Below are 17,118 nucleotides of genomic sequence, written 5' to 3'. Positions count from 1 at the left end.
ATAACCATTTCATGTATTAGGAAACTGAGGCAGAGGTTAAGTAACTTGCTCAGAGTCCAGAGCTTGTAAGCCAGCTTGGACTCCAACAGCCTGACTGTAGAGCCTGCTCTCTTCCACTACATATCCTTCTACCATGCTTGACTCCTAACATCTGGAATTCCACCTCTAGGATCCCCTGACCTATCAGAAGTCTCCCACGGCAAGGGGCAGCTCAGTGGCTAGCCCAGGCTGTTAACAGCAACTAGAATTCCAACTCCAGTGGGTAGCAAGAACATCGTGGAGTTAATTATCAGTAACCAAATATTATCAAGTACATCCTATGAGCAAGGCCTCTGCTCATTTCAGACAAGACGTATTTATGACAGAGCAGCCAACGGTGACAGATTGCTAGGGCTTACCTCTTGATCACCCACTTTCAGAAAATGTTTCATTCTGAAAGCACTTCTCCGTGCCTTGGTTTCCTCATGGGTAAAATCGGGATGGTAATAGTACCTGATATCCCTGGGTTGTTGCTGTGATTCAGTGAGCTAATGCAAGTCAGGGGTGTCATGAGCATGCCGCCAATGGTGGCTCTTGCTGCCGTTGTTCTTATTAATTTCAACCCAGTGGGCAGAAGTCGGGCTTAGCCACAGATGCCCTTGATTCAATTCCAGCCTCCCCCACTTCCCAGCTGTGTGACTTCAAGTCACTGACCCTCTCTGAGGCTCCATGGCCCCATCTGTGAATCAGAAATAACAATGCTTACCTCACAGGTAGTTGTGAGGGTTAAATGGACTGTGAAATGCCTAATGCAGTTGCTGACATATAATAGGTACCCAACAAATGACTGTTCTCACTCCTGGAGCGTTTTCTGCACACTTGGCTTCTCCATCAGGGTTAGAATCCAAACAGGCAAAGGATTCTGTGCTAAGAGATGCTGACTGGCTGTTCTTGCCCACCTGGGGAGCTTTCACAAAGAAGCGGGGGGGTGGAAGATATCTAAGCACATCCATTTCACAGCAGGTAAGTCAAGGCAATATAGTGACAGAGGTTTACAGCCTCGGAAGAGGGCCTTCAGGCCATGACCTTGGCTGCTTTGGCTAAACTGGCCACGGAGATGTGCAGCTGAAGATGCCATTAGCAACAGGGAGAAAGCCCTACCTTTATGAGGATTTGGTCATTGAACCCACCTAGGGGAATGACACTGGCTTTCCCATTTGGAAATAAAGCAGGTTTATTGATTGCAGGTTCTGCAATCAATCTGTACACCCAGGGCTGTGCAGCCTGAGTGATGGGGGACAGGTAAATAGGGATTACATTAAAGGGGGTGCAGAAGGGCAGGAACATCCGCGGCAGTGGCTGCATCCCTACATGAACCCCGACCCCTGCAGGCCTCGGGGAAGGGCAGAACTCCACCCTCGGCTTCTACGGCTGCCTGGTTTTCACTTCCCAAAACATTGGCGGAGGTTGTCCAAAAATGGTTCCCTCACAGGGATTCCTCTTTTGAGCAAATAGGGAACTCCTGAGTTTCAAGCTCCATCTGTATCACCTTTTAGATTTCATCTTAGGTCACCAGATCCTGCCTCCTCCTCCTAAGACCATCTATGTGTTCGCTGAGCCCAGACATTAAGCAGATACAGGGTACTGAAAGAAGATGGTAGCATGGTAGGGCGGTGGGCATGCCATGTGCTTGGAGTGACAATGAAGGTGCAAACTCAGGGAGGGAAAAAGGAATCTTGGAGGATAACCAGACAGTCTGGGCAGAAAGAGCCTGAAACCAGCACAAGGGTGTGGATGGCCACGGCAGCACTGCTTGGACCACTGAAACTCACAAGTGGAAGCATGGCACCTCACAGGGACAAGACTCAGCATCTTCTCTCCAGCTGGAGAACAGCGTGGGGACCCCCAAGGGCGAGTCAAACAGACCTGGCTTCATACCCCAGTTCCACCAGGTACTAGGACATATGTGTCCCCGAGCAAGATTCTTCTGTGTCTCTGTTTGACTGCTGGAAAATGGGAGTATCCCTATCTCATAGAGCCCAAAACACATAGGTTTTCATAATGAGAATAAAATATGCCATGTGCCCAGCACAGATACTAACCCGCAGTAAGAGTTCAATCAATGTTCTTTTATCCTTGCTTCACTGCCATAATTGGCACCATCTGTGACAACACATTCTTAGCCTCAGAAGCTTTATTTGCCTTACTCAGTATTTATACAAGAACTAGGATGTTCCAATTAGGATTATTTCTCCAACTTGACCCTGAGCAACATAATGAATCTGTCCCAAGCCCTCTGACCTCCCAGGTTCCCATCGCCAACCAGGATGGATGGTTCTAGCAGGGCCTGACCACTCAGTAGTCTCTGAGTCACTAATAACGCTAGTTAATAGTTAACATCTCAATAATGGCCAAGTCTTCTACGAAAAGTAGACGATACAAAAGTGGGATTATTGACTGTCTGCTGTATGCAGGGGAGCTGCCATGGTAGACTCCAAAAGGGTGGAACAAAAAAGCATAGCTGGTGTTCCTGTTTGATATTCCAAGAGCTAAAATGTGTACTTGAAAGATAAGATAGAAACGCATTTTTAAAAGAGCAGGATGTCGCAATAAACATGCTACGTCAAAGAAACAATGCCAAGCCCAGGTGGAGTTGTGGGAAAAGCAACCGTGGGCTTTAGAAGTAGACTGACTTGAGTTTGAATCTGCATTTACCAGTTCTGCACTACCTTTACTAGTAAGGTATCCTGGGGAAGGGGGAGAGGGAATGGATGCCTCAGTTTATTTATCTGTAAAATGGAGAAAATACCACCTAACTGCTGTGATGATTAGATAACATGGTGAAGGCCTAGCACACAGTGAGTGCTTGAGTAGCTGTTAGTTTCTTTCCTCCTCCTTTTCCTCATTTCCCCTTCTCTTCTAGATCACTGACATGACTTTATTTGCTAGTGAATTTGAATGAGTAGTGGACGACTTTCATCTGCCAATTGATGACCACAGTTCTCTGCACATGTAAATTTTATACCATCAAGTCATCAATGCTTGTGCAAAAACTTTCAGTGGCTTCTCATTTCTTAAACAAGAATAACAGAACAACCCAGCTCTTCTGCCTGGCATCCTAAGCCTTCCAACAGGAGGGTTCAACCTCCCAACGCTCTCCCATGGCAATGCTTACCCTAGTGGCACCCACCAGGGTGCTGGGTGGATGATTCATTTTGAGCTAATATTTGTATATGGTGTGAGGAAGCAGTCTAACTTCATGTTTTTGTATGTGGATCTCCAGTTGTCCCAGGACCATTTGCTGAAGAGATAAGCACCTCAGTGTCTCTGAGCCTCAATCACCTCATCTCTAAAACAAGCTTGGAAAGACCACCTTGTAGGGTATTGTGAGCACTCAATGAGATAGAGAGAAAAAATGAGCTATGAGGGGTCCCTGGCACACAGCAGCCAGTCAATGCCTATAACTGAAGAAACAGACAATGGCTTAGGAAGTACTCTGAGACACTGGTCGTCCTTACTGCAACGGGACCAGAGCTCTCCTATCCCTAAAGATCTTTCACATTCACAGGCCCATGTGCTTGTCACAAGAACCTGTATCATCCTGTGGAGAGTGGTTTGCAACCCCCCTTCCCAAGAACTTGATCATCTTTTCTTCTTCCTTTCCCTAATTTTCCTCCCTTGTTTTCTACCTTAATTTTGCATTAAATGCTCTTGGTCTTAATTAATTAATCAATTAAAATTTGGTAGCTCACTCACATCCTTTTTGGCAAGCTGGTGGGAAGGCATGAATGGACGAATGAGTCAAGCAAAGAAAAGGCCCCTCATTTAAAGTCAGAGCAGTGAGGTCCCTGAGCTAAAGTGATGTACGGGCCACCCCACACGGAGGTGTCAGCGGCGGGCCTGTGTGATGCCCCCTCCAGCTGAGCGCTCTCTTTATGCCCCCACTCCCCCTCCCACCCTGGAGAGAGAGTGAGCCTTTTAAATCACATCTCCCTCCTCCACGGTGTTTGCAACACCTCCCAATTTAGTTTTCTCTCTGAATTTCATTAGTGTCCCATTTGCCTCATCTTCCTGATTTCCGAGGCAGGTGTTGAGCAGGAGGAGACTCGGTTGGCAACGAGGGCTCCTGCCTCCTGACTGAGGGTGAGGGAACCTGCAGAGGAGAAGGACAGGGCCGCTGGGCTGCAATCCCCAAAGCACTCTGGTTCACTCAGCTCAGGCCAGCAAACAGTAACTGGACCCTACCCGCATGCCAGGCACCGGGGGCTTACAGATGAGGATCTGTGGTTGCCCGGGCCCATGGGGACGGGGCGACAGTGCCTGTGTGATGTGCTGCAGGTGTGTGGCCCTGCTGGGCAGGCAGAGCACTTGCTATGTTTCAGGCAGTGTCCCAGGTGTAGGAACCCTGCGGGGAACAACACAAAGTAACTTCCTGCCTTCGTGGAGCTTACATTCCAATGGGGGAAGAACAGAAAACAGACAATTAAGTTTACAGAGTAATATACAATGCGTCAGGTGGAGATAAATGCTACCTAGAAACACTGAAACAGAAGAAGGGCACAGAAAGACCCAGAGGGTGAGGACCGCCTTCCATTCTCACCTCCTCTATAGCCACTTTTGCTCACGCTGGTGGCCTCCTGTTTGCTGCTCCTTGAGCAGCAAACACACTGGTTTGCCGATTCAGCCGCATCTGTGCTTTGCTCCCTTGGGTGGTGACCGGGAGATCTATTCACTGCTGTTCCCTCTGCATGAAGAGTTCTCTCCAAGACTGGAAAAAGCCTTCTATGACTTATGCTTTGAGGAGGGAGTGTGTTTATGGTTCAAGGAAGAGCAAAGAGGCCACTGGCATGAGTGAGGAATGGGGTTGGCAGGGAAACAGGGCCGGCTCAGGTGAGTCCTGGTGGGTCAGGGTTAGGCCTGTGGCTTTTCCTCTACATGAGCTGGGGGGCCATTAGCGGGTTTTGAGTCGAAGAGTGATCTGATCTGATTGATGTCTTAACAGAAGCCTCTGTGTCAGATCCTGGGAGGGAAGGTGGCAGCAGATCTCCCTGAGGAGGCCACTGCAAGAATCCAGGTCTGAGATGGTGGCTTGGACCAGTGTGGGGACAGAGGAGGTGGTCACATGTGCTGAGGAGGGGAGAAAAGTGATGAGGTCAGTGTAAATGTAGCACAAAGTGCGAGGGGAGGGAAGGGGGGAGATGAGGCCAGAGAGAAAAGGGGGACCATTCCAGACAGAAGAACCCACCAGTGCCAAGGGTCAAATTCAACCCCATCCTGCCAGGCTCAGATCCTACTACCTATGTTTCTGCAATTTCTTCTCTCTCTCATTGCAGGTGAGTTCAAGAAGCCTTGCTCTGGGCCCAGCTCTCTGGGCGGGGATGAGCGACCCCTTCTCCAGGCTCCAAGAGGCCCCTCTGTCAGAGCTGAGAGCTGCGTTCACATGTAACACCGTGGGATGTTGGGGGAACCAATGAGAGAAAGGCCCTCGATGGGGGGATTTACAGGAGGAAGAGGAGACCACATTTCTTGGGTTTAGATGCAGTGGAAGAGGAAATTCAATTTTTAATTTTTTTTTTTTTTTTTTTTTTTTTTGTGGTATGCGGGCCTCACTGTTGTGGCCTCTCCCGCTGTGGAGCACAGGCTCTGGACGCTCAGGCTCAGCGGCCATGGCTCACGGGCCCAGCCGCTCCACGGCATGTGGGATCTTCCCGGACCGGGGCACGAACCCGTGTCCCCTGCATCGGCAGGCGGATTCTCAACCACTGCGCCACCAGGGAAGCCCTCAATTTTTAATTTTAACAGTCATGTCCTCCTTACAAGTGAGCATGGATGGGGCTGAAGAGTTTACCTTCAGCCCAATCATCTTCCCTTGCTGAGTGAACCTCAGTTTTCTTATCTCAAAAATGGAATTGTAAGAACTACCTCTTGGGGTTGCGGCAGTTCGATGAGATGCATCAGTCAAGTACTTGGCACAACGTGTCAATAAATGTGACCCTAGTTTACCCGTCCCTCTCTATGAAAGGCAAAAATCTTAATAGGTGTCCTCAGAGAACCATTATGTCTCCACTGCCGAGAATGTATCCCAGTTTGTAGTTATAAACATTCATCAGGCTGAGAGCAGAGGCTTCCTTCGTTTTTGTTTTTGTTCCCTGTTACATCCCGAGAGTCTAGCATGGTGCTGGGCCTTTTTGTCAATATTCAATATGTCTTTGCTGAATTGCTAAATAAATGACTGAATCAGAGGTTATGAATGATCTAGGCTCTGGTGCTTTTTAGCTGGGAGACCTCAGATAAGATAATTAATGTCTCTGAGTCAAAAAAATAAATTACTGATAATCCCTTTAGAATGTGTTAATATTATGAGGTCCAAATATGAGTTATTTGGTGGGTACACCAGATTAAAACAACTAAATGAAATGTAAAAAAAAAAAAAAATTCTCTGAGTCTCAGTTATCTTACCTGTAAAATGGAAATCATAATATCTACTATGGCAGAGGCAGTTACTGCCCATCAAATATCCACATTTCCCAGAGCCCTAGAAATCAGGCAGGACCACATGACTAGTTTTGGCCCACACGCTGCGTGTCACTTCTGGGCCAAAGCATTTCAGAGCCCGTGCTTAACCTTCTGACTACCTCATCCCCTGCTGCGGAGACCAAGGTGGCCACTTGTTCCCGGGGCTACAGCTAAAACATGGCAGAGCTTTCATCAGCCTCTGAGTCACTGGGTGGAGCAGAGCCCTCCACCTACCTGGGTTAGACAGGTAGCATGAGCAAGAAATAAACCACTGTGTTAAGCCACTGAGATTCTGGAGTTCATTAATTACTGCAGCATTAACTGAGCCTAGAAAGGCTCAGACTTCTACCGTACAAGATTGCCCCGAAGAGAAAAAGTGCTTGGTTCTTAGTAGGTTTGCAATACAGGCTCACTCCCTGGGTGCTGACTCCTTCCTCTGGTTCTGTAGCCTTCCTCATGACCCAGACTCTACGTACGATCCTACTTTCCAAGCTAGAGAAGAAACATGGCACACAGAACAGAGAGAACATTCTCTCTGCCGTGTTTCTTCCCTAGCTTGAAACAGCCTTCTACTTCCTCCCAACCCCCCAAGTGTGTTCTATTTTTGTCATTGCACAGCAGTATAAGAAAAGCCTCTGGAGAGCCATTCTGGCCAGCTGGACCTGGCCGCCGGACTGCCTGGCCTCTGGGCAGCTGCCCACTCACCTCCTCCTACCTCATTCCCTACTATACCTCTGATCCCACTCCAACTCCGCTTGAAATGTAACGACCAAACTCTGGACCCTGCCCTTGGTGACTTGGGCCCCAGAATGACTCTCATGGCCACTGCGGCCTCTGTGGGCCCGGACCTGCACAGTGCTTGCTGGCCGCCAGCTCCCTCATCACATCCTCACTGGATGCCTGGCCCTTGCCTGTTCTGTCCGCCCACCATGCTGGCTGCTGGCTCTGGCTTCCACTTCTCCACTCCCCATGTGGCTTAGTGGCAAAAGCCTTCAAACAGAAAGTATGCCTCTTTTCAGATTCCAAGATGGCATCTCTCATCAAGACCGTAGGTTTGCAGTTGATGATGCAGAAAATCAGAGCGGACAAGGGGACTGACCTGGCTCCATGTCAGCAGGTTCTGAAGAGTCAGCAGTGTCCGTGGGCCCTGCAGCCCTCTCTCCAGGGCCATCGGATCCTGGAGGATGAGACGGGATCCTTTCTGTTAAAGCAGAGAAAACAGACCCAAGTGAGTGAGGTGGCAAGGTGTCCTTGACCCGGTCTCATAGATCTGTCCCTGGCAGTCAGGGCAAATGCACACCAGTAGGGAGAGGGGGCTTGTTACTGGTCCCACAGCCATGAAGAGAAGCAAGTGGGGTCCCAGACACCCTGGGAATCCCACACAAACGTACTCTCTGCAACCTTCCTTTCTTCTCCCATCTCATCTGGTCTTGTCTGATAGCCATTGTTGACATATTTCCTCAAGCTGACCAAACCCCTCAAGGGCAGGGACTGCAGATCAGTCCTCTTTACAACCCAGGCAAAGGCAGCTTGGAGCAAAGTAGAGTGTTTTGTGAAGGACTGACTGTACGCCTTAATGGGGGTGGGGAGTGTGTGGAACATGTGGCCAAGGCACTGGCCCCTGCAACTGATTCACTGGGCAAATAAATACATCACTGCACCTTTTGAGCCTTAGTGTCCTGCCCTATAGGATGGGCCCATCTTCCCCATGATATACCGTATGGGAGTATTGAGAGTCACGTAGGCAGAATCCCTTACACACAAGAGACTGGCCCTGGCCCACTTGCTTATCACTCTGCAAACCTCTAGTAAATCACTTCCCCTCCTTGAGCCTCTGTCTGAAAGAGAAAAACTCTGAACGAGGCTACACGTGAGGTCCTTTCTGGCCCTAGAATGCTGTGACGATGTTGATTCATCTCTGCACCTCCAGTGTCCAAGGAGATATCTGTACACAATAAAGCTTTGTGAAATGAATAAAAGAAATCCTATCTCACTCAAAAGAAGAGTGTGGAGAGGCTGAAAGGTTGTAAGCCATTTACCTTAGGTCATTGCAAAAGGAGGAGCTGGTATTTGATCACAGGTCCTCCCATACTTAGGTCATTGCAAGAGAAGGAGCTCGGATTTGACCGCGGGTCCTCGCATACTTAGGTCATTGCAAGAGGAGGAGCTTTTTATATAAAAGACACTCTAGGCTAAAGGACAATGCATGAAGGATACATTTAGGCATCTGAGGTAAAAAGTCATTGTTTGAGAAATTCCCTGAATACCTATTTGCCAAATATACCTAGGAACCTAGCTAAGAAGACATTATTATCTATCATAAGGTGAGGAATTACTGGTAATAGTCATTAAAGACAAAATTCTCCTAGCTGTGAAATTTTGCTAGTTTCATCTACATTTCCTGTTTCTTTATTGTAAATTCTCACTATTCTAAACACAGAGTGACTATATTAGGTCTATATTAGGGAACATTCGCCAGCCTCTGCCCAAGTGCAGAGTACCCCTTCCCTCGGGGGTTAGGCTCCCGAACACCCCCCAGGTAGAAGACCTGATGGGCCAAAATAGAAACAACGAGACAAAGTTTAGAGGTAAACCTAGAAAAGTCCTGATAAATCATGCTATATTCACTAAAATAAAAAATTGGCAGTACACTACATAGGAGATGACTATCATTTTATGTATCTCAAATGAGCAGTAATAGTTATTGCGCCCTTAAATTCTATGTACTATGCCTTGTTCATTATCAGTTTACTCTCCAAAATTTCAGAGAGGAGCAGCAAATTGTTTTACTGTAACAATGGACAGGGTAAGAGGCCCTTTCTCTTGTGTAAGGGCCTCTCCTCATATGCCCAGAGCCTTGAGAAGTTTAGGACTCAAAGCTGTTGGCTTTGCCCCCAAGGGTCCTGCTGGGGTCCTAGTCCTATCCTGTGACTTGGATGAAACACTCAGGGTCTTTCTCAAACCACTTGCCTTTGTCCAGGTCACACAATTCCACTCTGCCTCCATAGCTTCAGGCCAAACCTTGTGCTTTGGGCCGTCATCTGTGTCTCATTTGATCCAAGCCACCCCCCCGCCCCTTTAAGAAGCTGCAGAACTGCAGTTTTACTCCTCTTCCACCTTCATCTTTGCCACGCTTCCAGGGAAAGCCTCAACTCCTTTTCTTCTATTTACTTTTATTTTCAAGGTGTATCCCTGAATTGCCTCTTTTTCAAGATACAGTCATCACTTGGCACATGCAGGAGGATTGGTTCCAGGGCCCCCTCATGGACACCAAAATCCATGGATGCTCAAGTCCCTTATATAAAACGGTGCAGTATTTGTATAAAACCCACACACACCCTCCCAATATACATTAAATTATCTCTAGATTACTTATGATACCTGATACAATGGAAATGATATGGAAATAGTTGTAAATACAATGTAACTGCTACGTAAGTGGTTGCCAGTGGGGCAAATTCAAGTTTGGTTTTTGGAACTTTCTAGAAATTTTTCCCCCGAGTATTTTTGATCCGTGGTTGGTCGAATCCACAGATGTGGAACCCATGGTTATAAACAGACGGCTGTACCTCCAATAAGCACCACATGACTGTTAATGAAACCCAAACTGTTAATGAAACCAAAATACCCATGGGTTGGCCAAAGGTTTTAGAAGTGTTATACTTATGCCCTAGCGCTTTATGAATGAAATCCAGTTAGGTCGGAATGAGGGTGTATTCATTCCTTTACTTGCTCACTCACTCATTCATCCCTATGCTGAGTGTTAGGTGTGATTCAGGACACACGGATGACTCAGAAGCAAACCATGCCCTCGGGAAACTCACAGGATGACAAGGAAAATATGACAACACGGCCACAAGTAATGGAAATACTTGGCAGTTTTGTAAGTGGATACAGAAAAAGCAGTGAGAGGAGGGAGGAATGGAGCTGCCACCTTGGCTGACAAATGAGGGAGCAAAAGGTCACAGCATACCGTTTAAGCCCAGCCATGCACGAGAGATAGTGTTAGGTGGGGTGGCATGGGGACAGGGCAGGGCACTCGTGTGAGGAAGGAAGTCACAGGAGGAGAAAGCGTGACAAAGAATGAGTGCGGGCTGTGTGGAGGGAAGCAGAGGATATCACACCTGACAAGGGACGTGAACCCCAATGAGCAGGGCCCTGAAAGCCAAGGCAGAGAAAGTAGCCATTATTCGATGAGTGATAGAGAGCCACTGAAGGCTTTTGAGCAGAGATGTGATGTAATTGGAGATGTGCTGTAGGAAGATGGATTTGGCAAGCTTGCACAGTTTGAATTGGAAGGGGAGGGAGCTAATTGTGTGCCAGGCACTGGGCAGAGTGTCCGGTGCTGGTACATATTCGATCTCACTTAACCTTCTAAACAACCGTAGGAAGCAAGCCTATTCCTTCCAGACGAGAAAATGAGGCTTTGGGGAATTTCAGCAGCTTGCCCCTAATCCCCCAGCTAGGAAGTGGTGGAGACGAGATCTGGATCCTGTATTTTCCCTTTCCAGGTGAGCCTTAAAGCATGCTGTGACCCTGCACAGACATGTACACCGGGCCCCCCAGTACACCTGCTCCCAGCATACCTCCCACCCGCCCTAGGATGGGGGGAAAGCAGGATATTTCCTGGGTTGCCTTTTGAGAGGCTCAAATGAAATTAAGTGCCAAGTGCCTTTGCTCCTGCTAGCTTTCCCCAAAGTGACCCCAAATCAAGCAAAAAAGACAATTCCTTGACTTGGGTCCGAAACAACATGGACTACAGTCTCTTGCAGAGAATTTCAAAGGTAGCGGGAGACCACCCTCCTCTCTTATAAGGAATGCTTGCTTCTGTCTTTCCCTTCTCAGCTAAGCTTCACAGGAGCAGTGGACCCAGGAGCCCAGGGGAACATATTTGAATACCCAAGACTCTGCTGGGGCCATGCAGAATGTCAGTGAAGAACCCAGCATCTATGGGCTGACGTCTCTGTTTGGGAGGACTGCCCAGAGGGCTCGATGTACTCCCCCTGCAGCCTGGAGAGGATGATTATGAATCACTCCCATCAAGATGCCTGCTGCTGTGGGCTTCCCTGGTGGCACAGTGATTGAGAATCCGCCTGCCGATGCAGGGGACACGGGTTCGTGCCCCAGTCCGGGAAGATCCCACATGCTGCGGAGCGGCTGGGCCCGTGAGCCGTGGCCGCTGAGCCTGCGCGTCCGGAGCCTATGCTCCGCAACGGGAGAGGCCACAACAGTGAGAGGCCCGCTTACCGCAAAAAAAAAAAAAAAAAAAAAAAAAAAATGCCTGCTGCTAAAACTTGTTTTTTTTCAAGGGAAAGGAAAAAAAGATTTCCTCATTCTAAGTATGGGACACGGTGATGGCTGTACCATACACCTGACAATCGAGGGTGCAGGCTTTCTTTGAGGAAGGCTGGCACAGTGGCAAAAGCAGTGACTTCGGAAGCAAATAGGGTAGGTCTTAATCACACCCCACCGGGTTACCAGCTATGTGGTTTTGGGCAAACCATGTAGCTCCTTAAATTTCCTCATTATTAAATGGGAATGATAATAAGGGATTAGAGAGACTAAGTGCCAGGCCCTTGTTACATACATAAGAATGTAATAATTTCTTCTTGTCTTTTTATGTTCAACATTCTGGCTTCACTCTCCCAGTGAGGTTGCTCTGCTCCTCACAAAGTTACCAACTGAAGAAATTGATTTTTGGAGAAAAAATGCTGCAGCTATAGCAGGTTGTTCATACCCTCGACCTAGCACTTATTACCAGTGTCTTAGAATTATTTGTCAACATGTCCTTCTTCTCCACCAAACTGGGACCTCCCTGAAGACGCTGACCACTGTGGCTTCAATTCCAGGCACACAGATGTCCCGTTCTACCTTAGTTCCATTAAATTGAGATCCAAACAAACCACACAGTCTGCAGTTCTTCTGGGATTTTATTTTCCCAGCCTGGTTTGAAGGGTGACTTCTAAGCAACACCTTCAAGAGCAAATCCAATCCTCTGAAAACCATCTCCTTAGCATGGAATCATTAGCACGGAATGCTTCACCTTGTTACTCTGCTAAGACCTTTGGTTCCTAATCCAAGTCAATTATATGTGCCAACATATTCAATAACATCTTAATAATGCCAAACCTCCCGGGTCTCTGGACACAATCGGATGAGGTTGAGAGAGCTGGGGTCTAACAGGATACCAGAATGGTGCATGGCAGACGGGAAGGAGATGAAGCATTAAAACTAGATTCAAACCCTGGCTTGTACAGTTGGGACAGCCCTGTGCAGTGCCTGGGATGGGGATACATGCTCAGCAAAGGTTAATTCCCTTCTCTTCCTCTGACTCCAAAGAAAAGCAAAGCCATGAAACTTGTTTCAAGTAAACAGGGAGAGAAGAGAAGATTCGCCACGTTCCTGAGTCCACTTAGAAAATTGATTTTTTTGTAAGCTTTTCTCCCTGAGGACTGAAGGAAGCAGGTTATTTCATTTTAATTATGGTTGCTCCAGCTGTCACTTGTGAACCCTCAGACCAATTTTCAGATTAAAAAGAAAAACACATATACACACCCCCAAAGACAAACTCACTGACAGAATCTACTACATACACAGAAGGACACCTCCTTCAGAGAGCACATCCAGAGGGCGGAGAAATCTGGATTGTCCTGCTCGAGACACTCAGATCCAGGCAGAAATCCCTGGACGTGCTCACCACCTGCCTCCCCTCCCACATCGCCTCCTCTCGGCCCCCAGCGTCCAAGCCCAGCTGGTGAGCCACACAGCAGCATAATGGAATGTTTCATGTCGAGCAGCTGTGCACTTTTAATGCACACAGGGGGAAATAAAGGCAGCAGATGGTTTTATGTAATCTTCCTGTGAATTTTTCACTGGGTATCCTCATTCACGAAGGCCTCAAAGAGTTTTTTTACAGGACCTCCGTGGGTCCAGTGAGCCAGCCCCAGACTTGGAGGCCGGTGAGGATGGGTCTCTCATGGAGGGAAGGTGGGTGGAGCTCATTTGCCATTTTCTGGCCCACGGGCCGTATCCAGGTTTCCACTCAGTATTCTTCTGTGCGGTTCTCCCCCTGTGTCCTCCCCAGCAGCTCTCAATGTTAGCCACAGCAGACGATGGCTCATGAATCCTTCACATGGCTCATGAATCCTTCACAGGTGAGCTGCCCAAATCCGCACCACAGGCGGATTTATCTTGCAAAGGATCGAGGCGGATCCATGCTATTGCAGGGACCTTTGTCAGGGAGAAGATTGGGTGGAGCAGGCGGGGGCATCAGCGTTCAGCTGCCTGAGGGTAAGACAAAAGAGACTGGGCTCTCACCAGAGAAAGATCATCTGCTTACGGGGCTGCATAAGAACTCTGCCTAGAAGGGGTGGCATAGAAGCAAGCATAGGGTGGGGAGTAAACAGTTCTCAGGTGCTACAAAGCAACCTGCTGATGTTTGTGGAATCAGCGGCAAGTGTTCTCAGTTTTCTGAATCTTGCTTTTACTGCGCCAACGTTCACCTTTAAGCCCTTCAAGCACACCATCAAAAATTCTGCGATCTGAATGTGCACGACAAATGCATACTCTTGTCCTCAGCCACCCGAGTGCCCCCAGACCCCCAAGCCTCTGCTCAGCTTCACCGTCAGCCTGCAAAGCCTCTCTCCTTTATCGTCCCCCTGTTCCTCCTTCAGGAGCCAGCGCAGAGGCCGGCATTTCCACAAAGCCATCTCTGTGGTACAGGTGACAACTAACTGCACTCTCAGGCCAGAGAGTCACCAAATCTACTTGTTTCTACCACTAAATCCTGCCCTGACCTCTGTGCAGCTCTAGTGCTCTTCAGTCCCTTCCTTCAAATTATCCTACGCCCACCGCTGTTCCTAAGATGCAAGTCTGACCCTGCTGTTCCTAGCCTGAAACTCTTGTTGGTGCTCCATTGTCTTTGGGACAAAATCCAAAGCCCTCCCTAAAACAGGCACCTCTCTTCACGTCCAGCCTGGCCATCTCTCCAGCCCCGTCCCTGACACTCTCACCTCAGACCCGCCATGCTGCAGCCAAACCCAGGTGTGTGCCATCCTCACTGTCTTCCCCACTGCCCCTTCCTTGGGCGGGGAGGCCCTGGAGTGCTCCCCTACGAGGCGACTGTGCAGCGCCCCCTCTTACTCCGGGGCAGCTCCTCCCTGCTTCTGGGAGCCACTTTGCCCATGGCTCCCATCGTGTGGGTTGTGTCATCAGGGCTGTTTGGCAACCACTTCCGGCTCGCCGCCTTCCAGGCACAGGTGGGTGGCACATCTGCATCGGGCCGTTGGCTAATTGAGGCCAGTGGGTGCGAGCACAGGTGTACCACTTGCGGGTAGAAGATTTCGTTGCCAACGCAGGACCCTCCAGAGCCCTTTCACTCTGGCACAAAGACTGGCACAGTTGGGGTGATTTGTCAGCCTGGGTCCCTGGGGGGCTACAATGAGCAGAAAGCCCTCCCCCAACACCACCCCTCCCCCTGCCCGCGGTGGACGTGGCGCCTAAGAGAGAATGAACATATGTATATGTATAACTGATTCACTTGGTTGTAAAGCAGAAACTAACACACCATTGTAAAGCAATTATACGCCAATAAAGATGTTTAAAAAAAAAAATCCTCCCAAGAGGGGCAAATGAATTTTAATAGCTTTGAGTTAAAAATGTATGTTTTTTCTCAATAGTGATGCAATATATGTCCAGTATTAATAAATGATTTATTGTAAAAAAAAAAAAAAGAGAGAGAGAGAGAGAGAATGAAGCCCTTTGTTGTTATAAGCCACTATGATTTGGGGGTGATGTGTACCCAGCATTAACGAGCTGATCTGACAGATTCATGGGTTCTATGAGAATTGTCGTATTCTTTTTTTTTTTAATTGAAGAATAGTTGCTTTACAATATTGTGTTAGCTTCAGGTGTACAGCAAAGTGATTCGGTTATATACATTTGTTTCCCGATTCTTTTCCATTATAGGTTATTATAAGATATTGAATATAGTTCCCTGTGATATACAGTAAATCCTTGTTTATCTATTTTATATACGGTAGTGTGCATCTGTTAATCCCAAACTCCCAATTTATCCCTCCCTCCACTTCCCTTTTGGTAACCATAAGTTTGTTTTCTACGTCTGTGAGTCTGTTTCTGTTTCGTAAATAAGTTCATTTGTGCTGTTTTTTAGATGGAATTGTCATATTCTTGAAGGACCTTGCCTCCCTGGCCATCATTGATTGGTTCAGGGCTGGGTGCCTTAGTAAAGCCAGATTAATCACAGTTCTGGGGGAGAGCAGAAGCTGGTCAAAGCTGGACCAGTTAGAATTCTTCCCTGCGATTTCTGAAAACAGGAAGTGAAGAAGAATGTAGTCTCTAGTAGTGATGATTGTAAGAGATGAAAATTTGCTAGCTATTAGTGGCCATGTGAGTGTTACGGGTTGAATTGTGCCATCCAACAAAGGTTATGCTGGCGTCCTAAGCCCCCATGCCTGAGAAAGGGACCTTATTTGGAGATGGGTTCTTCGCAGAGGTAATCAAGTTAAAATGAGGTTACTGGGGTGAGCCCTCATCCAATATGGCTTGCGTCCTTATAAAAACGGGAAAATTTGGACACAGAGAAGATCAGAGTTATGCTGCCACAAGCCAAGGAACTACCAGAAGCCATGAGAGAAGCCTGGGGTAGACCCTTCCCTTCAGAGGGAACACGGTCCTTCTGACACCTTGATCTTGGACTTCTAGCCTCCAGAACGGTGAGACAAGGAATTTCTGTTGTTTAAGCCTCTCAGTTGTGGTGCTTTGTCATGGCAGCCCTGCAAACTAACACGGAAAAAATAGGGAGAGCTTGTTTGCAGGGAGAGAAAGAAGCTCACAAGTATAAGAGAAGTGACCAGAGCAGCGAAAAGAAACAGAACAAATCTTAACAGAATTAAAACTGTGAACCCAATTCCACTGCATCGCTGCATTTTCTCTGGCTGCAAATTTCAACTCCTTGGATTCGATGAGGCAGAAGTAAAAGTCCCTCTGTTTTGAGTAACTTAATTCTGAGGTTTCTGTCACTTTGAATCAAGAGTCCTAAGCAGCACTGTTATTAATATTTAATCATTATCATTATCATTAATGTTAAGAAAAGAAATGTACGTGGCTCCAAGCAGTGCTGAACTGACCAGAATGGTGATGGATAGACAAGCAAGCCCGCTGCTTCCAAATGCTGTCCAAACATGTCCCAGGAAGAGACAGGGTTCCCTCCTGTCTGGGTACAACAACTTTCATATATTCACGCAGATTAATCCTCTTGCTGTTGTCTTTAATCCAGTAACAGCCAGAATAAAATCTGAAAAGGATTTTCTTCTGCACAGTTATGCCTTTCTTCCCAATCCAAACACAACTGTGTGCCTGGCCCCTTGAAATGCTCCAAAACAAAACAAGTCCAGCCCAAATCCCTCATCTCTTTTCATGTTATTTTCTTGGCTGCACACACTTAGGGGCCTTTGTTTCTTCTGCTCTGCCCTTGGACGCTTCCTGTCCACATTCCCCTCTGTGTGACCTCCTACGTCAGCAGCAAGGGCTCCAAGCTAGCAGAGAAGAGAGGCAGTCAGAGGGAAGGCAGCTTGGAAAGTATTCACCATCCTGGACAAGAGC

General features: G+C 47.8%; 1 protein-coding gene across 7 annotated transcripts in view; it reads right to left on the bottom strand.

The window, feature by feature from the left end:
• TENM4 (teneurin transmembrane protein 4) overlaps window positions 1-17,118 on the bottom strand; it is a 748,739-nt gene that overhangs the window by 505,459 nt on the left and 226,162 nt on the right. For all 7 annotated transcript variants that reach the window (XM_067038410.1, XM_067038412.1, XM_067038413.1 and 4 more), the window contains exon 3: window positions 7,595-7,696. The gene's annotated coding sequence lies outside the window, so the exon portion shown is untranslated. The remainder of the gene's footprint in view (window positions 1-7,594; window positions 7,697-17,118) is intronic.

The sequence above is a fragment of the Kogia breviceps genome, chromosome 7 (assembly GCF_026419965.1).
Source record: "Kogia breviceps isolate mKogBre1 chromosome 7, mKogBre1 haplotype 1, whole genome shotgun sequence".
NCBI classification, from domain to species: Eukaryota; Metazoa; Chordata; class Mammalia; order Artiodactyla; family Physeteridae; genus Kogia; species Kogia breviceps.
This window is presented reverse-complemented; position numbering and strand designations above follow the sequence as displayed.